Source organism: Symphalangus syndactylus, chromosome 9, assembly GCF_028878055.3.
Source record: "Symphalangus syndactylus isolate Jambi chromosome 9, NHGRI_mSymSyn1-v2.1_pri, whole genome shotgun sequence".
NCBI lineage: Eukaryota > Metazoa > Chordata > Mammalia > Primates > Hylobatidae > Symphalangus > Symphalangus syndactylus.
The window spans coordinates 28,675,104-28,700,120 of NC_072431.2; the positions used below are offsets into that span (position 1 = coordinate 28,675,104).

Consider the following 25,017-nt stretch of genomic DNA (forward strand, 5'->3'; position numbering starts at 1 on the left):
TTAATTAGCTTCACTACTCTGGCAGAGTAAGGGTATGCTGGTTTAGTATCTTTATAAAATATATATATAGGCCGGGCGTGGTGGCTCATGCTTGTAATCCCAGCGCTTTGGGAGGCCGAGGCGGGCGGATCACGAGGTCAGGAGATCGAGACCACGGTGAAACCCCATCTCTACTAAAAATACAAAAAAAAAAAAAAAATTAGCCGGGCGTGGTGGCGGGTGCCTGCAGTCCCAACTACTCGGAGAGGCTGAGGCAGGAGAATGGCGTGAACCCGGGAGGCGGAGCTTGCAGTGAGCCGAGATTGCGCCACTGCACTCCAGCCAGGGTGACAGAGCAAGACTCTGTCTCAAAAAATAAGTAGATAAATAAATAAAATAAAATATATATGATGTATAGGTAAATCATAGTCTTAAATCATACCTAAAATACTATATCATTTAAACCAATATCTATTTTAACAAAATGTTTATAACTAAAAACAGCTGATGAAACTAAATCCAAAGATATGACAAAGAGGACTCAGCTCTGTGTTGCTTGAAGAACTTTTAAAAGGCACGTGCCCATAACGTCATTCAAGGAGAGGGAAGGAGGCCCCCTTCTTCTCCTCCTTACTATAGAATTCCTGCTGGGGATGGGCCAGAAATTAACACTTCTAAATATTTCGGAGAAGTCCAAAGTGTTAAAAAAAAAAAAAAAAAAAGTCTTTTATGCAAAAGAACGTCTTTCTGCATCAGTGAATAGTAATGCTCATCAGAATTTCCTAATAGCACAAAAACAAAGCAAAGTTTATACATTTGATCAGATGTCAAAGTAATGGGAGGTGGACTGTTATGTCAACCTTAGTCAGAGCTCCTGCTAGCTTCTTCCTATACACTGTTCACCAATTTGAGTAAAGCGGACTTTGTGAGAGAATAATGTTTGATGGCCAGGACCTCTTTGGGGCATTTCTTCCTAAGTGGAATACACAACAGATAAGGGAGTAGGGGAGGTAATACAGGGAAGCTACTCTTTCCAGCTCAGAAGGAGTTGATGAAGCCCATATATGCATTCAAGAAGCCCATGGGATCCTCTAGCTGTGGATAGTGGCTAATGTGGTCATCAAGAATCGACACTGTGGACTGTGGCAGCATTTTCCTGTACAGCTCCAAAAACTCTGGATAGGGATTTACAGGATCCAATGGCCCATAGATAAAATGAATGGGGATAATTACAGAGGCAAGAGCTCCCACACAGCGCCTTCTGAACTTCTTCCTCTGATTGACGTACTGTAAGAGACTGTCAATGACTAAGTTCCCGTCATTGTTGCAGATCCCTGCCCCCATGTCCCACAGCTCACTCTCAGAGGGCCGAGTATACGGCCCAAAGACTGGGGTGAGACCTCGAGAGAATACGAAGAAGTTCATCAGTCGTGTGAGGATGGGTGACAGCACACCTCCATCTTTGAGTAGCTTTTGGAGAAGGAGTCTCAGGAAAGATCCCTCCATTTGACAGACAGAGACTCTTTATGGCAAGCCGACCAGATCGATTCCGCTTGTACCTGTGGAGAAGCTCCTGAGCAACAATATCTCCATAGTCATGAGAAAGAAGGTTGTTCCTGTGGTTCTGGAGCCCCAGATGCCGCAAAAGCGCTTCCACGATGCTGGCCTGCTCACATATGGAATAGTGATGTTGTCTCGGTTTGTCACTGAAGCCAAAGCCTAAGAAATCAAGGGCAATCACCCGATGAAACCTCAAGGTCAGACCTTCCCAAATCTTGTGCTAATCGTAGCTGGATGTTGGAAAACCGTGTAAAAGCACAACTATCTCTGGACTTCCTACCACACCCACAGAGTCTTGGTAGAAGATACGCAGTCCCTTGTAAGTGAAAAACTTGCCTGAAGACTTCCATGAATGAAGGGCAGGGGAGAGCTGAGGGGGTGGGATGTGCAGGTACGTAGCAAGCAGGGGCACGGCCAGCCGCCCCACCTGGACCCACCACTCCCTCATCCTGATTCAGGTAAGACCTGGGCTGTAGGCCTCCATGTTTGGGAGAACCAGTTGCACATGCCTCTGTCTTCTTCTGTCTTCTTCTAGAATAAAATTGTTCTCTAAAAACTACAAACTAATGTATTTGGGGTTTGGAGGGCAGATGAGCAAGTGTAGCTTCTTATTTAAATAGACCAGGCATGTTGGTTGTTGGCAAGTGAGAAGATAGGATGTCATCCATAATAATAGGAGGAATAGCCCTTGTCCAACAATTTTGCAGTTTTCTCTGAACATTCTAGTAGCAGGAAGTACAGAGACTGAAGTAGTCAAACTGTCCCATATCTATGGATGTCCGGAATAAGTTAAGAGGTCAAGATTGGACAAAAAAAGCAAAAAGACCATGGGAAAAGTATAGTTCACAAAACTTTTAATTCTGCAGCTGCTATTCCTGCTATTCAATGTAATGAAAGGAAATATCCCACTCTATAGCAGAAACAAAGAAAACCTAACCAGAGCAAGAGAGCAAAGGCCTGTTTGGAAGAGTTGGTAGAAGCATTTGATAAGTGTCCTCAGAATTAACATAAAGGTCAAGGAGAATGAGGATAGAGAGAAAAACCTGAGAAACAATTTGAAAAATAATCAATACCTCAGACACACAGAGGAATTTTGAACTCATGAATACCAAGCTGGGAAGCAGGTTTTTGCTGAGAGAATCCTGGAGAGAAAACAGAAGGCCAATACCCTGATGGAGTAAGGGTGGATTTTCTCTTCCATCTGACAAGTAAATATGTTTCATGTATTGTGATATGTGGCTGTCTCTGGAGCTTTGACCAGTTATGAATGTTATTTAATCATATGCATAACCTGTGAAAAAAAAATCCCATATAAATGATTGGGATTACTGCACTGTGCACTTCACAGCTGCATCCAGTTTATAAATAATTGAAAAAGATCCACCTCCCAGGTGGACTCCATATAGGATACATAAAATTAAAAGTTAGATCAATGCAGTTCCATCTAGGCTTGTTATAATGTGAAGGCCATTTCATAATGAAGAATCCTCAAGAATGACATCTGAAACAATAGTTTCTCAGGTTGATGAGCTCAGTAATGAATCTCTCTGTTATTTCCTTCCAAGACTGATTAAAATAGCACTTGAGTTTCTGAATATACTGAAGTGCTTTTAAATGAAGCAAACAGCTGTCTGGTGAAAAACAAGGCAGAGCACACTAATCAGGGGTTAATGTCTTTATGGTGAAACCAAATCCCCTCAACAAACTCATGAATGAAGGTATATCTTTCATACGGAAGAATTCTGATTTTGTAAGGAAGGCTTCTCTTGAAGTAGGGGGATTGTTGCAACTTTATTAAAACTGGATCAATCTTAGGAATCTATTTACTAATTTTATTTTCATTCTCATGAATAAGGTCTGCTAGGGTCTATGTCCTACCAATTACTCAAGAATTACTTACTAAGAACCTACTGTGTGAAAGTTTTAGATCTGGTTGGTGAATAAAACTGAATCAGATCTAACTCTCACTAGAAAGAGCACTCAGACAGTTAGGTGATACTTAATATTCATTACTCAGAAAAGCATGTTATATTATGATGTATTTCATTGTACCTATGTAATATGTATGTAAAGAAACGTGTAAAATATTGTAAAAGTTTATTTTTGTTGTCTTTTGCTTTTTAAGTTGGAGTAAGATTAAAATATAGTATTTGAGAATGGGATATTTAACCAGATTTTTTTAAGTAAGATCTACTTATGCAAGAATAGATAGTACAGGGAGAAAATCCAGGGATCAAAGGAATGAAGAAATGAATAATAGTGGAATTATAAAACTTGAAAAGAACACAAGGGAACATCTGTTTCTAGTGATGTGTAAAATATCTTGACCCAAAATAATCTCTCTTCTCTGAACTTTTGTACTATTTTATTAACATTTATAATACATTGCCTTATTTTGTATATACTTTCATGTATCCATGAGCCCTTGATGGGAATCATGTGTGTCTTTGTATTCCCACAGAAAGTGCTTAGTATGTAGTTGGACAGAAAAAAATGTTTGTCCAGGTCAGAATAAGTTTGTGGAAGGGAATGGTCTTAGAAATGATGGGTATGAGACATCTTCTCTCATTACTTTTTGTTCTTCTTTCACATTATAATAACAAGATTTGATTTCTGTATCTCTTCATTCTCCTTAGTTTCTTTTATGCATTTTATTACAGTACTTAAAAATGCACATCTCATTACTTTCTTCAATTTTCATGTGACATGACATCATTTCCTTCATGCCCCTCATTAGATTATTTAACGTGCTCATCTCATTACACCTTCCCATCTTGCATCTCATTACAAAACCCTTAAACATGCACATCTCATTACACTGTCCTTACATATCTCATTACACAATTCCATTTTTGTATCTCATTGTCATTTCATTTCTGTATCTTATTACATTAAAACCTAGTTCCCATTATATCTTGCATATTTTGAAAATTTATATACTCTCCCGTTCTTCTTTTATGCATCTAATTATCCTGCTTCTCCTTTATGTGACCAGCTCATTACATTTTTTCTTTCACCCATCTCATTTCAGCCCTGAAGGATGCCCATCTTACAGGACACTTCCTGAGTCATGGCTCATTAAACCAGCTCACGAAGTCACCTCATTACAGCGTTTTAACATATACATCTTATTACATAGAACTCTTCATGAATCTCATTACAATCCTGGAAATACACATATTACTATCCTATTCTATCTTATGCATCTTGTCACAGCATCACAACTACACATCTTATTAAAATATTTATTATTTTAACATATCCCTTTATTATATGTTCCTCACACTGTTTCTTTTCACTAATATTTCAGTATTTCATTACATTTTCACATTTCTGTGTTTAAAAAGAATGACTATATATTTTAAAAGAGAGTTTTCTTAAATTGTGTTTCATACATCTTTAAATTGTTTTGTTACTATACTGATGCTTCTCAAACTGGGATGTTATTAGATATGCAGTAAAAACAAGTTCAAATAAGTCTGGGTTAGTAAAAAAGTTTGTAAGTTTACATGGTTACTAAAAATTAATCAAATAAAAAACTTGCATTCTTAGCTTAGGAATTCTCAAAGCCTTTTTACCCTATCGAGAATTATAAATATTCATGAAGGAGGCCCAGCCTGTAGTATTTCTCAAATGGATCTGCCACACATTTTATCTACAGCCTACACGTTAACTACACCCAGAACTTGTGTCCCATGGGGCACAGATTAAGAAAGGCTTGATTGTAATATTTTATGTATATATAGAGAGACACATATACAGTTCTATATTTACCACCATGTATTTTACCTGCAGCTCTGCATTGCTTCCTAGAACTAATGATAATTCCATGAGTGACTCATTGACCTCATATAGTTGTTCTCAGACTTTGGTGGGTAGCAGAGTCACCTGAAGAACTTGGTAAAAATACAAAGACCTTGGCCTCACCCTATTTCAGCAAGCCTGGGCTTTTATGTGCTGAATCACCTCTCCAAGTGATCCTGATACACATCGAAGTTTGGGAACACTGCCTTACTGAGTACTTACTGTATCATACTCTATGTAAGAATACATGAAGACAAACAGCTATATAAGAAGACATGGGCCCTGACTATGAAATCATAACACTTCAATTATAGTGGCTACTTTCTCCTTAGCCACTAGACAAAGATATGCAGGTAATTTCTCCCAGTGAGTTGAGCTTCTTATCTAAGTGCTAGCAATATATGGAAGTTGTTCACCTGATGGTTGGAAGACAAGCTTGGCATTGAACAGACCTGGATTTGAATCCCTTTCCCACCAATATCTAATGATCTTGAAGAAGGACATAATACCTCTCTGAGCATCAATTTCTTCCACTGTAAAATGGTGCGATAATACTTCCCATAATATTATTTTTAGGAATGAATAATCACGGAAAACAGAAAAATTTTATCACAGTCTCTTGCACAGTGTGGCTCCTCAAGAAGTAGCCATTATCAATAAGTTTATTTTGACCCTTATATGTCACACTAAGACCAATGATTGTGAAGCTACTACTGTGTATCAACTGATTCCCAGTGCACAGAAATACAGGATTAAATAAAGACACATAAATTGAGTGCAATGGTGTATTCCTGTAATCCCAGCTACTCTGGAGCCTGAGGTAGAAGGAATGCTTGAGCTCAGCCATTCAACACCAGTTTAGGCAACAACATAGAGAAACCTATCTAAAAATAAATAAATAAATAAATAAATAAATAAATAAATAAATAAATAAATGAGACACATAATCTCCCTACATGATCATAAAGAGAGATTGTACCTAAGTGCCACAAGTTTGTCCATGTTCTAGGAACCTTGTCAAATCTTAGCATATATGGTAGATTATGATCCTGTCATATGATAGAAAACCAGAAGTTACACAATCATACATGCATTAACGTGGTAGTGACCTAGAGGATAGAAAACCTTAGTGCATGTCTTCAAGTTTGAATGATCTTATACAACTAATGGTCTTGATTTCTTACCACCTGTGCAAATGATACTACTAATCCTTGTGTTGCCTACCTCAGCAAACAATTGTAGTAATCACGTGAGATCATCCAGATGCAAATATATTATACAAAAGAATTAATAATACCTTAAAAGGGAATTCATTATTATTTCCAAGCACTTACCAGAAAAGTTAGCTCCTGTGAGAATCTCAGTTATTTACGAGTGTATTTACAGTGTGGTCTCTAGATAGCAAACCTGCTCTTTTAACTATTCGAACTGATTCTTTGAGGGACTCAGACATAGGTCTAGGGATTCTGATTCACACGATCTTAGATGATGCCAAGGCAAGGGTAATTTGTAAAAGCAATCTTTCTCCACCCCCAATATGATGTGGTATAGTTGATAAGTAATCCTAGCACAGTGTTTTCCAAACTTGCCTCCACTTTGGAATCAACTGGGGAGCTTTAAAGACTACTGATGCCTGGGTCCCACCAACAGAGATTCTAAATGAATTGATTTGTGATGAGGTCTTGGAATCAGAATTTTACAAGTCCTTCAGCTAATTCTAATGTGCAATAAAGCTGAGGAACAACTGCCCTTTTAATTCAAAGATTCTATAGCTCTACTATTTGTTTTTTTTATTTGAAATAGGAAGGCAGCTTAAAATCTATTTTTATATGATCGGTCTTCCTAAGGATTCCCAGTGGTCTTTGAAACCTGTCTTTCTTCCTAATTACTCTAGAGCTCTTGTCAAAATACTGACATTAGTCCCTGTTCTTTCTCAGAAGTATCTGCTATTAGATGATTTCTTGATTTGGGATGAGAAAGAACTTCCTTTCACTGGCCTCTCAGTTTTCTATCTACCACCTAGCATACTGCTGGCAAAGAGAGCTTACGGAATACCTGGTAATTGACTAATTTCTGGTCATGAATATTACCAAGATGAGATCTTAAATTAAATACACTAATTAGCATATCTGTTAGAAGAAAATTAAAACTGTGGCTTACTTTCTTTATAGACCAATTCCAAACTTAAACTGAGAAAACAGTTCCTACTAGGAGGTCTACATACTTTTGGAAGGTATCTTCATACTCTGAGCACCAAGGATCATTTTGGAAAAATTCTAAACTTAAAGATGCATTTTCTCTTAAGGATTATATTATTTCCAGATAGAAAGGATATTGGCAGAAACTAGTGTCTACCTGGCTGTGGAGAACTACTTCCAAGTTTGTTTGTCTCTCTATATATTTTATTTATGATAGAAACTGCATTAATAAACTGGCCTTACATAATATATTGTTTCTCACAAGTTTTCAAGTATGGCTGCCCAATATTACAATCTTACCAAGATTGCAGAAAATAATGTATAAATAAATATCCTGAATAAAATATGAGTAAGTGAAATTCTGAAATATTCAATAGCACAATCCCAATTGAAAGCAAAAACAAAAATAAAATAAGAGTTAATAAGAAACAAAAGGAAGGCGAAAACAAAAAGATGTGATAAAGACTTAAAAAATTAAAAGTCTGTATCAAATCCATGGCAAAAATAAGACAAACCAAACGCCTTATTAAACATTTAATAGAATGAAGTATACGTTACTGATATTTTAAAGCATTCAAAAATGAAGGAAAACAGGAAAAAAGACTACAACACTCCTCTTGAGAAAATGCTAGCAACATTTCCATTATTTCCATTAAAATCAAAAGTCGGAGGAACAAGATGGTGGACTAGAGGCCTATATTGTTTGCCACTCCGCTAGAAACACCAAATTTTAGCAACTGTCACAAGAACCAAAAATCAGGTAAGCCATAATAAATAATAGTACCTGGTTTTAACTTTTTATAACAAAAGAGGCATTGAAGAGGGGAGGAAAGACAGTCTCAAATCACCAATGCCATTCTTTCCCTATCCCCTTGAAGCACCTGTGTGGCACGGACAGAGAATCTGTGCACTTTGGGAGAGCACAGTGACTGGGGGGCTTTTTACATTGCAGTCAGTGCTGCCCTGTCAGAGTAGAGAATAAAGCCATGCTGGGTGCAGCCAGTGCCCACCATGGAGAAAGCATTTGGACCAGCCAGAGGAGAGTCACCCACCCCAGCAGTTAGAACTTGAGTTTCTTGCAAGCTTCATGACTACAAGCTGAAGTGCTCTGGGGTTCTAAGTAAACACGAAAGACAGTCTAGGACACAAGGACTGAAATTTCCAGGCAACTCCTAATGCAAGGCCGGGCTTAGAGCCAGTGTCTAGGGAGGCATATAACCTAGGGAGACACCTGCCAGGGTAGCTAATGAAGCGCTGATGCCATCCCTCCCCCATGCCCGGGCAGTGCAGCTCACAGAAATAAAAGTGACTCCTTCCTTCAGCTTAAGGAGAGGAGAGTGAAGAGTAAAAGGATTTTGTCTTACATCTTGGATAACAGTTTAGCCACAGTACAATAGGGCACCAGGAAGAGTCATCAGGTCCCCATTCAAGGTCCTAGCTCCTGGCTAGGCATAATGTCTATTTCTAGACATAACTTTGGCCAAAAGGGGACTTGCTATCTTGAAGAGAAAGACCCCAGTCCTGGAAGAATTCATCAACTGGTGACTAAAGAGCTCTTGGGCCCTGAATAACCGGAAGAAGTACCCACGGAGTATGCTCTGGGCCTCAGGCTCTGAAACATGCTGGCTTCAGGTGTGACCTAGCACATTCCCAGCTGCTGTGGCAATAGTGAAAGACTCCTGTTTGAGAAAAGCAGAGGGAAAAGTAAAGGGGACTTTTTCTTGCACCCTAGGTACCAGCTCAACCACAGTGGGACAGAGCAACAAGTAGCCTCTTGGGATCCTCAAGCCTAGGACTAGGTTATTGGATAGCATTTCTGGACCTGCCGTGGGACAGAGGGGAGCCCACTGCCCTGAAGTGTAAGTACCAGGCCTGGCGGCATTAACCCACAACCTGAGGGAAGATTCCTTGGGCTCTAAGCGAACATTGGTGTGGCCTGGCAGAACCCTCATGGTCTGGTGGTGATGGTGGTAGCCATAGGTAGAGGCTTCTCTGCCTGTGGAAAGGGGAAGGAAAAGTGGGAAAGACTTTGTATTGTGGTTTGAGTGTTACCTTAGATGTAATAGAATAGAACATCAGGTAAATGGCCAAGGTTTTTGACTCCAATCTCTGGCTCCCGGACAGCATCTGTGGACATACCTTGAGCTTTGGAGAGCTCACCAGCATTTAGGGAAGGGCCTTGGGAAAGGCCCAGTGCTGTTCTGGCTTCAGGTGTGACTCAGTGGAGTCCCACTAGTGGTGACCAGAAGGGTGCTTGCATCACCACACCCCCAAGTTCCAGTTGGCTCAGCACAAAGAAAGAGAGACTAGGTTTGTTTGCAAAAATGGGAAAATACAAGCATCTCTGCCTGGCAATCCAGAGAATTCTACCAGACTTTATCCAAGACCACCAAGGCAGTATCTCTATGAGACTTCAAAAACCACAGCCTTATTGGGCTTGTGGTCCAAGTCTCTTCAAATACCTGGAAAGCTTTCCAAAGAAGGACAGGCAGAAACAAGCCCAGAAGGTGGAGACTAAAATAAAGACTTAACTCTTCAATGCCCATACACCAATGAACGTCTACAAGCATCAACACCATCCAGGAAAACAAGACCTTACCAAATGAACCAGACAAGGCACCAGGCACAAACCCTGTAGAAACAGAGACTTCAAAATACTTTGAGGAAAATTATTTGAGGAAACTCAAAAATATTCAAGATAATACAGATAAGGAATTCAGAATTCTAGCACATAAATTTAACAAAGAGACTGAAACAATGAAAAAGAATCAAGCAGAAATTCTAGAGTTGAAAAATGCAATTAACATGCTGAAAAATGCATCAGAGTCTCACATAGCAAAATAGATTAAGCAGAAGAAAGAATTAGTGAGCTTGAAGATAGGCTATTTGGAAATACCCAGTCAAAGGAGGAAAAGAAAAAAGAATAAAAAACAATAAAGTACACCTACAATATCTAGAAAATACCCTCAAAATGACAAATCTAAGAGTTATTGGCCTTTTAAAGAGGAGGTAGAGAGATAGGGGTAGAAAGTTTATTCAACAGGAAAATATCAGAGAATTTCCCAAATCTAGAGAAAGATATCAACATTCAAGTAAGAGAAGGTTACAGAACCAAGCAGATTTAACCCAAAGAAGATTACCTCAAGGCATTTAATAATCAAACTCCCAAAAGTTAAGGATAAAGAAAGGATCCTAAAAGCAGAAAGAGAAAAGAAACAATTGCAATACAATGGAGCTCCAATATATCTGGCAGCAGACTTTTCAGCAGAAACCCTACAGGCCAGGAGAGAGTAGCATGACATATTTAAAATGCTGAAGGAAAAACACTTTTACCCTAAAATAGTATATCAGGTGAAAATATCCTTTAAGCATGAAGGAGGAATAAAGACCTTCCCAGACAATAAAAGCTGAGGGATTTTATCAATACCAGAGCTGTCCTACAAAAAAAAAATGCTAAAGGAGGTTTTTCAATTTGAAAGAAAAGGAGGTTAATAATCAAGAAGAAATCATCTGAAGTTAAAAAACTCACTAGTAATGGTGGTAAGCACACAGAAAAACACAAAATAGTATAACACTGTAATTGTGGTGTGTACTCTTGACTTAAGTAGAAAGACTAAGTAATGAACCAATTGAGAATAATAACTACAGCAACTTTTCTATACATAGAGAGTACACTCAGACAGAGAAACAACAAAAAACTAAAAAGCAGGGGGACAAAGTTAAGGTGTAGAGTTTTTAGTAGTTTTCTTTTTGTGTGTTTGTTTACTCCATAAGTGTTAAATTGTTATCAGTTTAAAATAATGAGTTATAAGATAGTACTTGCCAGCCTCATGGTAACCTCAAATTGAAAGACATACAACAGATACACACACACACAAAAATGAAAAGCAAGGGAAATTAACGAATACCACCAAAGAAAATCACTTTCACTAAAAAGAAGACAGGAAGAAAGGAAAATAGAGAAGACAGCAAAACAACAAGAAAGCAAATAATGAAAAGGAGGAAGGATCTCTATTTCTCATAATAGCATTGGTTGTAAATGGACTAAACTCTCTAATCAAAAGACATAGAGTGGTTGAATAGATTTTTTAAAAAAAGATCAAATGATCTTTGCTTACAAGAAACAGACTTCACCTATAAAGACACACACAGACTGAAAATAAAGGGGTAGAAAAAGATTTCATGCCAATGGAAACAAGAAAAGAGTAGGAGTAACTGTACTTATATCAGACAAAATAGATTGCAAGACAAAAACTAAGAAGAGACAAGGAAGGTTTTTACATAATGATAAAGGAGTCAATTCACCAAGAAGATATACTGGTTGTAAATATTTATACATTGAACACTGGAACACCTAGATTTATAAAGCAAATATTCTTAGAGCTAAAGAGAGAGAGAGACTCCAATACAATAATAGCTGGAGACTTGAACATCCCATTTTAAGCAATAGATAGATCTCCCAAACAGAAAATCAACAAAGAAACATCAAACTTAGTCTACACTATGAAACAAATACACCTAATAGATATTTACAGAACATTTCATTCAACAGGTGAATAATATACATTATTTTCCTCAGCACATGTCATTTTCAAAGATAGACCATATGTCAGGTCACAAAACAAATCTTAAACATTCAAAAAATTGAAATACTATCAAGCATCTTCTCTGATCACCATGGAATAAAACTAGAAATCAATAAGAAGAGGAATTTTGGAAACTATATAAATTCATGAAAATTAGACAATATGCTCCTGAATAACAAGTGGGTCAACAAAGAAATAAAGAAGAAAATTAAAACATTTCTTGAAACAAATTATAATGTAAACATAACATACCAAAATCTATGGAATATATCAAAAGCAGCAATAAGAGGGAAAATTATAGCTATAAGTACCTAGGTCAAAAAAGGAAAAACTTCTAACAAATAACCTAATGAAGCATCTTACAGAACTAGAAAAGCATGAGCAGACTGAACCCAAAATTAATAGAAGAGAAATAATAGAGACCAGAGCTGAAATAAATAAATTTGAAATTCAGATCTCAATTAGTGGCTACCTACAAGCAACTCTATGCCAATAAATTAGAAAATCTAGAAGAAATGCATAAGTTCCTAGACATATACAACCTGCCAAAATTAAACCATGAAGAAATCCAAAACCTGAACAGACCAATAACAAGTAGCAAGACTGAAGCCATCAGAAAATGTCTCCCAGTAAAGAAAAGCCCAGGACCCAGTGGCTTCACTGCTGAATTCTACCAAATATTTAAGGAAGAACTAATACTAATTCTACTCAAACTATTCTGAAACATAGTGGAGGAGAGAAAAGTTCTAAATTCATTCTATGAGGCCAGTCTTACTATGATACCAAAACCAGACAAAAACACATCAAAAAAGAAAACAACACCCCAATATCTCAACTAGCTACTAGCAAACCAAATTCAACAATACATTAAAAAGATCATTCATCCTAACTAGGTGGTATTTATCCCGGGAATGCAAGTATGTTTCAACGTGTGCAAATCATCAGTGTGATATATCATATCAACAGAATGAAGAACAAAAACCATATGATCATTTCAATTGATGCTGAAGAAAGAATTTGATAAAATTGAAACAACCCTTCATGACAAAAGCCCTCAAAAAACTGGTTATAGAAGGAACATACCTCAACACAATTAAAGCTATACATGACAGACTCACATCTAGTGTCATAGTGAATGACAAAAAACTGAAATCCTTTCCTCTATGATCTGGAACACAAGGATGCTCACTGTTACCACTATTATTCAACATAGCACTGGCGGTCCTAGCTAGAGCAATCGGACAGGAGAAAGAAATGAGGGGTATTCAAATTGGAAAAGAAGAAGCCAAATTATCCTTGTTTATAAATGATACAATCTTATATTTGCTAAAATCTAAAGATTCCACCAAAAAAACTGCTAGGACTGATAAACAAATTTAGTAAAGTTACAGGATACAAAATCAACGTACAAAAATCAATAGCATTTCTGTATGTCAAAGTGAACAATCTGAAAAAGAAATTTAAACAGTAATCCCATTTACAATAGCCTCAAATAAAATTTAATACCTAAGAATTAACCAAAGAAATGAAAGATATCTACAATGAAAACTATAAAACACTGATGAAAGAAATTAAGGAGAACATCAAAAAATGGAGAGAGATTCTATGTTCATGGATTGGAAGAATTAATATTATTAAAATATCCATACTACTCAAAACAACTTACAGATTCAAAATGCAATCTCTATCAAAATACTAATGATGTTCTTCACAGAAATAGAAAAAAAAAACAATTCTAAAATTCATATGGAATTACAAAAGACCCAGAATAACCAAACCCATCCTGAGCAAACAGAACAAAACTGGGGGAATCACATTACCTGACTTTATACTACAGAACTATAGTAACCAAAATGGCATGGTACTGGCATAAAAACAGACATGTAGACCAAAGGAACAGAACAGAGGACCCAGAAATAAATCTATACATCTAAAGTGAATTCATTTTCAACAAACATGTGAAGAACATACTTTGGGCAAATGGCAGTCTGTTTAATGAATGGTTCAGGTAAAACTGGATATCCATATGCAGAAGAATGAAACCAGACCTCTATCTCTCACCTTATCCAAAAATAAAATCAAAATTGATTAAAGACTTTAAGACATCACACTATGAAACTACCACATGAAAACATTGAGGAAACTTTCCAGGACATTAGTCTGGGAAAAAATTTCTTGAGCAATACCCCACAAGCACAAGCAACCAACACAAAAATGGACAAATGGGATCACATCAGGTTAAAAAGCTTCTGCCCTGCAAAAGAAACAGTCAACAAAGTGAACACACAATCCACAGAATGTGAGAAAATATTTGCAAACTACCCATCTGACAAAGGACCAACAACCAGATTATATAAGGAACTCAAACAACTCTATAGAAAAATATGTAATAATTCAATTAAAATGGGCAAAGGATTTGAATAGACATTTCTCCGAAAAAGACATACAAATGGCAAACAGGCATATGAAAAGATGCTTAACATCACTGATTATCAGAGGAACGCAAATCAAAACTACAATGAGATACCATCTCACACCAGTTAAAAATGGCTTTTATCTAAAAGTCAGACAAAAACAAATGCCGGAGAGGATGTGGATCCAGCAATTCTACAGCTGGGTATATACCTCAAAGAAAGAAAATGAGTATATTGAAGAGATAGCTGCACTGCTATGTTTGTTGCAGCACTGTCCACAATAGCCAAGATTTAAGAGCAACCTGTGTCCATCAACAGATGAATGGATAAAGAAAATGTGGTACTTATACATAATGGAGTACTATTCAGCCATAAAAAAGGATAACAGCCTGTCATTTGCAACAACAGGAGTGGAACTGGAGGCTGTTATGTTAAGTAAAATAAGCCAGGCACAGAAAGACAAATATCCCATGTTCTCATTTATTTGTGGGATGTAAAAATCAAAACAGTTGAACTCACTGAAATAGAGAATAGGATGGTTACAGAGGCTTGGAAGGGTAGTGGGGTGTGGCAGGAGGATGTGAGGATTGTTAATGGATACAAAAAAATAGTTAGAAAGAAGGTATAAGACCTAGTATTTGATAGCACAATGGGGCAGCTATAGTCCATAATAATTTAATTTTTAAATTACTAAAATTATAATTGGATTGTTTATAACACAGGGATAAAATGGGGATGGATTCTCAATTCTCCATGATATGATTATTATGTACTGCATGACTGTACCAAAATATCTCATGCACCTCTTAAATATAAACACCTACTATGTACCCACAAGAAATAAAAATAAATTTAAAAAATCAAGGCCAAGTAAATACGTTTATTAGTTCATATTTATGTCAATGATTTTGGAAGTTCTGTCCAATATAATGAGATGAAACAAAAACAATAAGTATACATATCAGAAAGATTTTAAGGCCGTACACAGTGACGCACACCTATAATGCCAGCACTTTGGGAGGCCTAGGCGGTGGATCACCTAAGGCCAGGAGTTCAAGACCAGCCTGGGCAACATGGTGAAACCCCCCATCTCTACAGAAAATACAAAGATTATCTGGGTGTGGTGGCACATGCCTGTAATCCCAGCTATTTGGGAGGCTGAGGTTGGAGAATTTCTTGAACTCAGGAGGCAGAGGTTGCAATGAGCCAAGATTGCACCACTGCACTCTAGCCTGGGCAACAGAGCAAGACTCTGTCTCAAAAAAAATAAATAAATAAATAAAGTAGATTTTAAAAATAATGATATTTCACAAATGATATAAATTTAAAAACCTGAGATAAAATTTTGTGTCTCATGATTTGATTGCTACAATATATAAATTTACAAAAATAATATGCTCACTGGCTGTCAGTGCTATATAAATGAATAAAAGAAAAAATCAATTTTCTATAATAGTTTATAAAGTACTGAAAGTAATTTTAACAAGAAATGTGAAGTACCATTTTATCTGATGATTTTGTAGCTAAGAGATTGGGTTTCTATTTTACCTATTTCTTTCCCTCGAACCATATGCATTTGTTATGTTTCTCATGAGATTGCCAAAAACAAAAGAAATAACCCAAGAATTAAACAAGGTGAGTTAGAATAATTTGATCCAAACACAAAGGTTCAGCTTAAAAGCAAAAATGAGTCCCAGCTTATGGTGACTTCATAGACTGACAGTGTCTCACTTTGAACCATCCCTAGCTGCTCTCCTCCAGCCACTACAACGTAATGACATATAATTCAGCATCCATAATCCAAAGTGAAGCTAAGTAAAAGAACTGGTGTTCTGATGGTATAGTTACATTTAAACCCATAATCCCCAATTCTAGTGACTCTATGAGTATGTTAGAGTCCCATGTAGTGAATGGGGCCATACATAAATGTTTCTGTTCTCAGCTCTTTTCAGACCCACGATAGGACTGCACTTTTTCAATCCGTTTGAAGTTAGGTGAGGGTATATGACTCTCTGGCCAATGAAATATGAACAGAAGTAATAATGTGTCACCGTGGGTGAAAGATACAAGAGCCAGTGCACTATGTATACCACATGCCACAGAGTTACATAAGCATATGACAAGGAACCTCCATTGGCTTGGGTCCCTGAGTAACTGTAGTGGATAAAAACCTTCAGCCAACCCACGGTGCAAAAGAAATCAGTATCCATTATGCTAATAAAAAATAGGTTATAATTATGCCACTGAAATTAAGGGTTTTTTTTTTTTGTTACCATAGCCTTTGTACCTTAAGTAGACTGCATAAAGTCAATTTGGGGGATTTTACAGGACTAGAAGTAGCCATTGGCCACAAATTCATTAGCCAGTATACACAAATCATAAGATTTCTACTCAATTGCTATTAAGGAAGAAGTTTGTAGGTGAGCTACTTAGTTTGATTTTAAGCAGCAGGGAAAAATCTAATTCTGGTTGTTGTGTTGACACATTGTCATCAAAGTCAAATGGCATGTGAAATATTAAGATTAAAATGTTAATGAGCTGAGGGTTGCAGAATAATAATTGGTTTCTCCTTTTATTTATTTATTTATTTATTTATTTATTTATTTGCTAAGATATTGCCCCATACGTCTTTGTCTGTGAGCCGGGCTACTCTTGAAAAGGTGTGGTCATTTTGCCTTCCCTAGAGTAACGGGGTAAGATGCTTGTCTGACATCGAAAATGGGAAGAAGTTGGGAGGCAGGAGAAAAGGGAAGAGGAAAAGCAAAGGCAAAAGAAAAATGTGCTTATGCTGTAGCCTCTTGAGTTTTTTCCAGAAGAAAAAAAGAATGATTTTAATTTAATGAAGAAAGAAAAAGTAGAGAGGGACAATATGTGAGGCAATAAAATTGAATACATTAAAAAGGGAGAAGATACAAGTGTTTAAAAAACCATCGAGAAAGAAAGTAAAAGCTAAATGAGAGCAAAAATTAAAGATATTGTTGAATGCCTGCATGATTTTCAAAGATTCTTTTTCTAATTAGATGAACATGGGTGATATTACTATTCATAAATAACCAGATCACCTTCAGCAGCGCAAATTGCATTTTCAGCTGACTAGTTTATAATAAATAAATATTCACCAAAGTGCATGCTTCTTGAGATTGGGTCATTTAGAAACTTCCATTCCATTAAAAGTAAGTTTTATTTCCTTGACAAAGGCCACTAGCCAAAACGTCAATTGCCTGTCCTAATGGATGACACCTGTAAGTAAAATAAACATATTTTTAATGGAATAGATGGTCAGAGTGACCTTATCTCAAGATAGCATGCCCTTTGGTGAATATTTATTGCTGAATTAAAGAGATCTTAATATGAAAAGACAGTAGTTCCTCTTCATTACCTTTCTTTGCTATATTAAGGAAGAAATTTTTAAATACCTAAATTACCTTTAGAATTTACCAACTGTTGAGTAAAAACATAGCACACATAATAAACACTATGAATAAATTGAAATAAATCTGCCAGTTCAGATTATAAATATTAATACCATAATGATGCCAGAATTAATTACACATCTTTTCAACAAAAAATCCTTCTACAATTTCATCACTGATACTTCTATCTGTATCTACATTTAGTTGACTTGACACGTATTTTCTACCACATTTTGTTGGTTTGAAATATATTTTCAAACAATAAAAAGCAAAATCCAAGGCTATTGCTAATGTGAAACTGAAATGTCAAGCTGTCTTTTTCAAGTTAAAAATAAATTCAGTGGTATATTTTTGGTATATTTTTAATTCTTAACTGGAAGAAAAAACCCTACACTTACATATAATGAAGCTGGGTAAAAGGTTTCAACTAATGATAGGTGAAGAAATGACATAAAATATGGTAGCTCATTTAAATTGGTAGAAATTATACCAAATCTGCCAAGGGGGGGAAATATGCTAGAAGTTTTCTAACAAGATTTTTTTTTGGATATGTTGAAGTAGATTTACAAAATCTGGTACTTTCAAATTATAAGGGATCCTTTGAAATCATAGTCGATATCTTTTATTTTTAAGATTAATAAATTAAGTCCCAGTTTTTAAAATTTCAAAAGGCTTGGAAAGATTAATACTCCTGGATATTCATAGGACTAGAAAAGAGCCTTGATTCTTTGTGGAGAAAAATACAAGGTACTCCTTTCAAGTTCTATGCTACTGTGTGTGAATCACAACGATTGTCCTCAAAATTCCTGCTTCATGTTGTATAATACATTACAGAAAGACACTTCCTGTCTGACCTATAAATAAATCACCTATTACTACATTAAAAGATCATGCTGAAATTTAATGTCCTAAAATAACAATAATTATTTATTATCTTTCAGGAATTTAAGAACAGCTCAGCTGAGGAATCCCGGCTCAGGGTATCTCATAAGGTTCAGTCAGCTATTGGGTTGAGCTGCAATCAACTGAAGGCTGGAGCTGAATGATCTACTTCCCAAGTCTACTTTGCTCACAAGACTGGCAGGTTGCTGCTAGCTATTGCCCAGAACCTCAGTTCCTCTCCACGTAGGCCTGTCAACAGGGCAATTAGCTTCATGCAGAGTGAGAAAGAGACCAAGCCTAAGGCTTCAGTGCCTTTCATAACCTAGCCTCAGAAGACATACAATCACTTCCACCATATTCTATTGGTCACACAGGACCAGTCCTAATTAAAAGTGAGAGGAGGCTGCATAAGGGCATGAAGATCAAGTGGCAGTTATTACTGAAAGAAAACTTGCAGGCTGACTATCACATTCTTCCCCATAGTCTCCAATGATTCATAAGGTCCAGATATAGATGAGGCTTTTAGCTGTGGTTCCTCTACTCTTTGAGCAGATGGCCTTTCAATGTCAAGACCTGTGAATGAAAGAAACAAGATACCTGCCTGCACGCACGCATGCACAAACACAGACACACACACACACACACACACACACCATACAACAAAGGGAGAAACATAAGATAACTGCTGTAGATACAATTTTAAAAAAAGAAAACAGAAGGCACATAGGAATCACTGGTTTATAGAAATTCTAAAATCCAGCCAGATGTGTTGGCAGTTTCTTAATTAGGACGGGGCCCTATTATCTGGAAATGATTCTTCAAAGCTCTTGGTTCTGTCCTCTGGCCTCTTTATTCCATCCTCTGAGTCATCCTTCCTTTTCCATGATAAATGGCCAGTGTTTGCAGCTGAATAATTTTCTCAGCCTCTTTCCTGCTTATAGCAATTTAGAGATCCAAGGGCCTCTTTTTTATTTTGTATTCTCTGTAACTTTTAATTCGAGGTGACAGTGTTTACCCCAATATAATTCTTTTAAAAACCTATGGGCTTCCTGTAAAGCTTCATATTGGCTTCACTTCACTAGACAAAATCTACACCCACAAACAAGCCCTTCTCTAGCTTAAGATTCTTGGAAAGCTGCTATGGGCCAACACTTAATAATCAGTGAAGCCCTATTGTTTAATGAGAAGATCTGTGAAGCACACCCTTCAGATTCTTAAAGGAACTTTTTTTTTTTCCATTTGAGAAACCACTTTACATCTTCCTTATTTAATAAAGAATTGTTCAGCCATACTCTCGCTTTCATCTTTAAACTAGCAGTTCTCAAAGTATGGTGTAAGGACCCTTGAGGGACCTTAAGACATTTTCAGAGAGTCCACAAAGTCAAAACTATTTTTGTAATAATATTTTGTGACATAAAGTTGTTTTTTGATCTCACTGTCCTATGCAGTGGAATTTTCGAGAGGCTACGTGAGCTATAATATCTTCATTCATCTTCCAACAAGTTAGGTATTAAGGAAATTTGCAAAATGTAAACACCAATGATACTCTTGTCACTATTTTTTTGTTTCAAAAATATGGTTATTTTTAATAAAATACATTATTTTGTTAGCATGTGATGTGCTGTTTTTGTTTCTAATTAATAGATATATTTTTAAAATTCTCAATTTTAATTTCTGAGATCAGTAAATATAACAGACATACAAAACATCTCAGGGTCCTTAGTCATTATTACAGTGTAAATGAGATCAAAAAGTTTGAGAAGTATCACTTTAGATCATGTTTTGTTTTATTTAGAAAAGAGTATGTTTATTCAACATATAGATTGTGTTAGCTATTATTATAGACTCTGCAAACAATAAAACAACAGCAATAAAAAATAATCAAAACAAAACAGACAAAATGGCACCTGTACTGCAAAGAATATCATCAGGGCAAACAGTGTCTGACTTACAAATGAGTAGTACTCTAAAATGCTTTTTATAAGCCAGATGCAATAGCTCATGCCTGTAATCTCAGCACTTTGGGAGGCTGAGGCAGGTGGATCACTTGAGGTCAGGAGCTCAGAACCAGACTGGCCAATATAGGGAAACCCTGCCTCTACTAAAAATACAAAAATTAACTGGGTGTGAAAAGTGCCTATAGTCCCAGCTACTCGGGAGGCTGAGGCAGGAGAATCACTTGAACCTGGGAGGCCAAGGTTACAGTGAGCTGAAATCACGCTACTGCACTCAAGCCTGGGCAACAAAGTGAGACTGTCTCAAAAAAAGAAACAAAACAAAGAAAAAAAATTTTAAAAAAAGCTTTATGTAAGATAATGCCCAGCATTCAAAATTAATTTTTTCTATAGAAAAAAATGTATAGACCACAAAGACCCAGTGGTGAATCTTTCACACTGGACTTCATACACAATCAACAGGAACCAGCTAATTTTCTCTTCTTTTGACTGAGGAAACTAGGTACAACAAGCAAGATCTCACTTGCTTACATTAAATATGTGTAGATCCCCATGCACACGCCTAAGCCCAGTGAACAAATCAGATTTAAAGGAAAGTGCAGGTGCAATACAAACATATTTATCATGTCTATGCTGTAGAAAACATTTTCCTAGGATAGTTAAACTCACAGTTAGAGCCATCTTAATATCTGGATCAGAAGAATTCTGAGTTTAGTCGTTTCCAACCAATTCAAAAGCCAACAACAATTAAAAAAAAAGATTGCTGCTATTAATATGGTATCATATGCTATCTTCAAGTTATTTCCAAAGAAATACTTCTTTTTGTCAGAGTTTAAAGTTTAAAATCAGATACTAAATGAAGTTGATTCTTAGTAACATTTCAATACTGTTATGTGAAACATTGAGTATCTTAGCTTTCGGATCATTTTGTGCATTCAAGAAATGTCTGTCATTTCACTTTAGTTCCATGCTCAATCATTTAGAACAAAACACAACACAACAAAAATCTCAATCCATTCTGCCAGCTCAACAAAAGGCTTTGTGTGGGTGTGTGTTAGAAAGTAATTATGAGGTTTTTATTTCACTAATTATTCTGCAGCCTTTGAAATGTCAGTGTAGGTCAAAGTGGCAGCCAATGTTTTGAGCCAGATCTGAATTAAAATAAGGAGGCTACTGCAGAAATAACAAGAAAAGGAATCAACAGTAAAGTAATTTGACGTTATGAGTGATGGAAAATGAGACTCAAGGTCACGGGAATTAAAGTTTCCATCCAGGAAACCTCAAAAACCCAAGTCATGCAGAATTTATTTATTAGATTTGACATGATTGACTATGCCTCATATCCACATTGCAAAAATGTTCTAAAGAAGTATAAATTGAGACATATGTAATGAGATTATTCTAAAATATTTTTAAAATTATAAAATCACATAGGGCTTTTTCTTCAAAGTAACCATTCTGGGAGATTATAAACTTATTCAAAACATTGTATAACTGTTCCAAACATTTTTTATTAAATCTTAGTAATTCTCTCCATGAGTTGATTTCACAAATTAATTTGGGGGATATATTTTATTATCTAATAATAAAATTTAACTTTTATAAACATTAAAATGGGACTTTTCTAACTTCAACAGACAGTAAGCATGCCTTTGAGAAGAGAACATCAGTAAGGCAGGCAAATTGATTGATTGCCCCTTATAATAACTACTATGCATGAATAAGCTTTATAAATTTATAATTTAATAAATTATCCCAAGAAGGTTAGTAGCCTTAGGTGTAGCACTGATTTCCCTGACCCTAAACCTCAAGATCAGCTAAGTTTACACAGTGAAAGCAAACCAGATTGGAGTAAAGTGATTCCATTCATTTCAGTCATGCTCATGACTGATACCCAGTGTCATGACCAAATTGATCACTCAACAGTATCCATCAATCTTTGCAACACTGGAATTGAGCAGATTAGTTGTGCTGTGGCCTGTTCATTTCACCTTCTATAGATACAGCTCAATCTGAGAAGAGAAAGAAGAGTAAGTTAATTAAGGATAGAGGGTTCCTCCTGATGGTTTATGAAAATCACCTCATTTCACTTCTTCCCAAATTTTTATGTCTGATGGGCCTACTGTGTTCTAGGTCTTGCTTCTTCATGTGTATTTTCCAGATCTGTAGCCTTGGCATCATCTCAAGCCCCTTCCCAGAATAATACACTCAGATTCTATATTAAACAAGGCCTCCCTCTGCCCCCATGACTTCTATGCATGCCAAATTTGAGAAGCACTGGTCTGGTCTATAGCTACTTTGGGGAGTGATAGAATTCTCAAAATTAAGCAACAGCATTGTTTAGAAAAAAATCTGAGATACTCTGTACAGCTTGAGATCAGAAGACCAAATGAGATTTTCAGAAAAATTCTCTCTAAAATGTACTTAAAAGATTACTTTCACCAGAATCTGAGCTGTATCTAGAACAAAAATAATCTCTGAAGATTACATTGGCTTGCCTGATTCCTGACATCTAGCCCAGTACTTTCTAATAGAAATATAAACCACAAAACTGAGCCCATTTGTAATTTTAAAGTTTCTATTAGGCTGGGCGCAGTGGCTCACGCCTGTAATCCCAGCACTTTGGGAGGCCGAGGTGGGCGGATCACGAGGTCAGGAAATCAAGACCATCCTGGCTAACACGGTGAAACCCCATCTCTACTAAAAATACAAAAAATTAGCCGGGCGAGGTGGTGGGCGCCTGTAGTCCCAGCTACGCGGGAGGCTGAGGCAGGAGAATGGTGTGAACCCTGGGGGGCGGAGCCTGCAGTGAGCCAAGATTGTGCCACTGCACTCCAGCCTGGGTGAAAGAGCAAGACTCCGTCTCAAAAAAAATAAAAAAAATAAAAATAAAATAAAAAAATAAAAATAAATAAAGTTTCTATTAGCCACATTAAATGTAAAAATAAACAAGTAAATTAATTTTAATAATACATTTCAACTCAACATACTCAACATACCATTCAACATTGACATAAAGATAATTAGTTTACATTTTCTGTACCAAGTCTTCAAAATCTAATTTGTAGCTTACACTTACAGTCAAAACTTGAAATCAAGAGAAAATTACATTCATCTTCACTTAATAATATCTGATGTCTATTTAGCCTAGTACAGTTTTAAAAGTCATAATGTGCTTTCAAATTTCTATATATCCTATTCCGTCTTCACAGAGTCTTGAGACATAGGTGGTACTTTTTATATTTTACAGATGAGTAAGCTGAGTATTGGCAGGTTTAATGACTGCCGACCAAGGTGTTAATGTTAAGGGCAGGACTATGCCCAGGTGCCACAGGGCCCTAAAACCCTGACTCTCAGAGCCTAAGCCAGCATTGCTCCCAGTACAATGGCAGGTGTTCACTCAGACTCTGAGTAAATGTCAGAGGAACAAATGTACTGTGTTACAAGGCTTCTCTTCCACTTTTCACAGTGTGAGCTACCTAGCTTAACTTTCATAGAGTGTTCCTTATTCTACTTCAAAGACCACAGGACAGGCTAATCCTTTTATATCATAATCTTTTTAACAATTGAAGATAATTATACCTGTTCCTCAATCTTAATTCTTTTTAAACATTTCTTTCTAGATTTTGTCAATGACATTGGTAGCAGATTTTTCTTTTCCCCATATGGTGTTAAAACTACAACACATACAAGCCAGAGATATCATTTTCACCTCCTGAACTTCTTTGATTTGGTTCTTCCCATTCACTACATAGCCCAACATACACACCCAGACACTTGGCGGGGAAAGCCCTCTGTATTAGTCCATTTTCACACCGCTGATAAAGATATACCTGAGACTGGGCAATTTGCAAAAGAAAGAGGTTTATTGGACTTACAGTTCCACGTGGCTGGGGAGACCTCAAAATCATGGCAGAAGGTGAAAGGCATGGAGGAGCAAGTCATGTCTTATATGGATGGCAGCAGGCAAAGAGAGAGCTTGTACAGAGAAACTCCCATTTTTAAAACCGTCTCCTGAGACCCATTCACTAAGATGAGAACAGCATGGGAAAGGCCTGCCCCCATGATTCAGTCAACTCCCACCAGGTCCCTCCCACAACATGTGGGAATTATGGGAACTACAAGATGAGATTTGGATGGGGACACAGAGCCAAACCATATCACCCTCTTTAAAATATTGTATTCTGTGCTCCAAATGCAAACTAGAACACTGTATGGGGAACTAG

General features: G+C 36.6%; 1 pseudogene; it reads right to left on the reverse strand.

Moving 5' to 3' along the window:
- Positions 1-395: 395 nt before the first annotated feature.
- On the reverse strand, positions 396-2,005 carry LOC129489276 (mesoderm-specific transcript homolog protein-like; annotated as a pseudogene).
- Between the last annotated feature and the right edge of the window lie 23,012 nt (positions 2,006-25,017).